General features: G+C 37.9%; 1 non-coding gene across 1 annotated transcript; it reads left to right on the forward strand.

The window, feature by feature from the left end:
- Positions 1-1,136: 1,136 nt before the first annotated feature.
- On the forward strand, positions 1,137-1,243 carry LOC127108709 (small nucleolar RNA R71). Its single transcript, XR_007796231.1, has one exon. It is a non-coding gene; the product is annotated as a small nucleolar RNA R71 (small nucleolar RNA).
- The last annotated feature ends 2,507 nt before the right edge of the window (positions 1,244-3,750 follow it).

Genomic DNA, 3,750 nt, shown 5'->3' on the forward strand with positions numbered 1-3,750 from the left:
AGAACTTAGCATATGAGGGCATCTGTGTAATGGCTTCTGTAAAAGGAATTGTAACGTTTAATTGTTTCAGTAGGTCGACAATTTTTCTAAATTGGCCCGCGTCTTTGGTTTTAATTAGCCTTTGAGGATAAGGGATAGGTGGTTTGTAAGGCGGTGAAGGTACATAAGGTTCTTTTTTCTCTACGGTTTCCTTATTACACTCTTCCTTTTCCTTAGGTTTACCTTCTTCCTCAGTTGACTTTTTAGAGTTTTGGTTCTCAATCCTTGGGTTAGATGGTCCTTCTACCTCTGTACCACTTCGTAATATAATTGCATGAGCGTGGCCTTTCGGATTAGGTTGGGGCTGTCCAGGAAATGTACCAGTTGGGGCAGCAGTAGGCGCTTGTTGTTGAGCTACTTGCGAGATTTGTGTTTCCAGCATTTTGTTATGGGTAGCCAGGGCATCTACTTTACTTGCTAGTTGTTTAATCTGTTCGCTAGTGTGTACATTCTGGTTTAAGAACTCTTTATTGGTTTGCTGATGAGAAGCTATGAAGTTCTCCATCATGATTTCCAAGTTGGATTTCCTAGGAACGTTATTGTTAGGTGTAGATGGGGTCGGCTTTTGATATCCAGGAGGTATAGCTGGAGCTTGACTGGGAGCTTGACCTGGTGCGTATAAAGCGTTGTTACTTTTATATGAAAAATTAGGATGGTTCTTCCAGTTTGAGTTATAGGTATGCGAGTAAGGATTTCCTTGAGCATAGCTCACCTGCTCTGTTTGAATTCCTGTTAGGAGTTGACAATCTGTAGGAGTGTGACCTTGAATTCCACAGACTTCGCAATTTTGAGTTACGGCAACCACGGTGGCTGGAGGTGATACATTTAAACTTTCAATTTTCTGGGAAAGAGCATCCACTTTTGCATTAACATGATCAAGGCTACTTATCTCGTACATGCCACCTTTCGTTTGAGGTTTTTCTACCATTGTTCGGTCGCTTCCCCACTGATAATGATTTTGGGCCATGCTCTCGATAAGTTGATAAGCGTCGGTGTAAGGTTTATCCATAAGCGCACCACCGGCAGCGACGTCTATTGTTAACCTTGTGTTGTATAAGAGACCATTGTAGAAGGTGTGAATTACTAACCAGTCCTCTAAACCATGGTGTGGACAAAGTCTCATCATGTCCTTGTATCTTTCCCATGCTTCGAAAAGAGACTCGTTATCTTTTTGCTTAAATCCATTTATCTGGGCTCTCAACATAGCTGTTTTGCTTGGAGGAAAATATCGGGCAAGAAAGACTTTCTTCAACTCATTCCATGTGGTGACTGAGTTGGAAGGAAGAGACTAACGCCATCTTCTAGCTTTATCTCTTAACGAGAAAGGAAAGAGACGAAGTCGAATTGCCTCTGAAGTGACACCATTAACTTTAACAGGGTCAGCGTATTGGACAAATACGGATAAATGAAGGTTTGGATCCTCGGTAGGATTTCCAGAAAATTGATTTTGTTGCACCGCCTGCAACAACGAAGGTTTAAGTTCGAAGTTGTTCGCTTCGATTGCGGGTGGAGCAATACTCGAATGCGGCTCATCCTGCGATGGAGCAGCGTAATCTCGAAGAGCACGAGCTGGTTCGGCCATCGCTGGTATCGTCGAAGGAAGGAGATTTTTGAGATCAGGAATTTCGATTGGAGGAAGATTGTTTCTAACACGATACTCCTGAATTCGTCGTAATAATCGGAGATATCGTTTAACGTCGTTGATTCGTAAGTAGTACGGCTCGCCTTGTGAGCGAGTGTGTGGCATACAAATCAGCGAAAAAGAAGGGAAAAAAAATAAAAATTGCCTTAGTCTCTACAGCGTAACAGAAGAGTTACGATATCGACTAAATAAAAGTCCCCGGCAACGGCGCCAAAAACTTGATCGCGACTTTATGAGTCTATCGGGGTACTAACTGCAAGTGCACAGTCTAATCGCGTAGTTTTAAAAGATATCGATCCCACAGGGACTTAATGAATCGATCTACCGTTTTTCTAGGGTTACTGCGTAAAGCTAAGGCGGATGATACTTTAATGATTAGGGGGAAAAATAAAACTAAATTTGGGTCTAGATAAAATATCAAATAATATGGATATCAGTATGTAGTTCGTCGTAATTAGGGAATCAAATCTTCGTTGGTCTTTTTCTTAATTTTAAAATAAGTCTTTTCAGTAGACACTATTAATTAAAAGTCTTTTCCTCAAACTCTCGCTCTATTGAATTAGACTATGACTTTATATTTTAACGTACGCTCTCACTATTTCGTCAAATCTAAAGTCACTTTTGATAATAATAGAATCTATAGAAACTCTTTTTGAGAAAATACTAACAGTTTAAACGCACTCGTCTCAAACTCTCGCTCTGTTGACTTAAAGTATATGATTAAACTTAAATGCTTAACTCTCGTCCTCACATTTAACTTTTAAAAATAATTTTTGAAAATGATTAGAATTTAATTAACCTTAAAAATTGCTTTCGCCCTGATTTAAAGTTAATGTTCAATTTACACTGTCCAGTTAAAAACTCAAACCGTCGTTCTATTGATTTTAACTTCTGTATGTCTTTTACTCTCGTACAAAAACCTTGGTATTAACTTTGTAAATTGAGACCAGAAAAAGAGTGACTATATTTTGAAATAAATTTAAACCAACTCCATTTTGATTCCTTTATTCCGCTTACTTTACATACCGATATCTAAATTAATTAGCCAGACATGCTAAACATGCATAAACAATAATCATGCTTAAATACGGCCATATCAAACAAACAATATATATAAACAACGGAATAAAGCATATGTAAATCAAAACAATAAATCAATTAATTAATGAACCTGGAAAGATACTATAAATCTGGATTTTATCTCCTAACTTCGATGCTCGAACACTCCACCACAAGCCGGTTGGATTTGTTCTTCACAATTCTCAATCAGATAGGAAAGTAAAAACAAGGAAATAAAATACTATGATCTGACGTAAGGTTAGATCCAGTAAAAATTACACAATAGTTTCCGGTGTAGAAACTATCGTGAGAAAATAAATTGAATGCTTCGGAAATTAAACTACAAAAGAAAAGAAAATAAAAATTGCTTGAAGACTTAGAGTGCTGGAAAATTATAAGGCTGGAAAAAATATTGCACGGCGAAGGGAGCGAGCCCATTTGCTTTTTGTGAGGTCTATTTATATTCACCCTTCAAAATAACCGTTTTCTCAAAAGTATCTTCCGTAGGGTTCCAAAGCGTCAACGAGTGCAGGAGGAAATTTAGGGGAAACTGTCCACTCTGTTACGCACGTCAAGCCTAAAATATAGGATGAAATGTGTGACGTCCGTCACACTATGTGTTACGGTCGTAACACAAGATTTTGAGGCGTGACGCTCGGCACGTGAGTGTGGCGGTCGTGGCAGCCATTTCCTTTGTTTCAAACGTGGGCTGGGCTTTGGTGCTTCAGCTTGCTGCTTTTCCTAGAAAATCTTCTTTTTGCACCCCTTTTCTTTCTTTTTCACACGTGCTTTAAATAATGGTATCTGAAATAAATAATAAGAAAATACTGAGTAATATCGAATAATATAAAATAAATTGAATCAAATAACGATATAATTTAATTAAATCAAGTCTAAAAATGTGATATAGTTTCATGTTATCACATATCTACAAACACAACTTCAAATTTTGGTACCCACAAACTTATGAGTCCTTTTGTGTTTGTTACTCTAGGCCTTTTCTTAATATG

This window comes from Lathyrus oleraceus, chromosome 7, assembly GCF_024323335.1.
Source record: "Lathyrus oleraceus cultivar Zhongwan6 chromosome 7, CAAS_Psat_ZW6_1.0, whole genome shotgun sequence".
Lineage (NCBI taxonomy): Eukaryota > Viridiplantae > Streptophyta > Magnoliopsida > Fabales > Fabaceae > Lathyrus > Lathyrus oleraceus.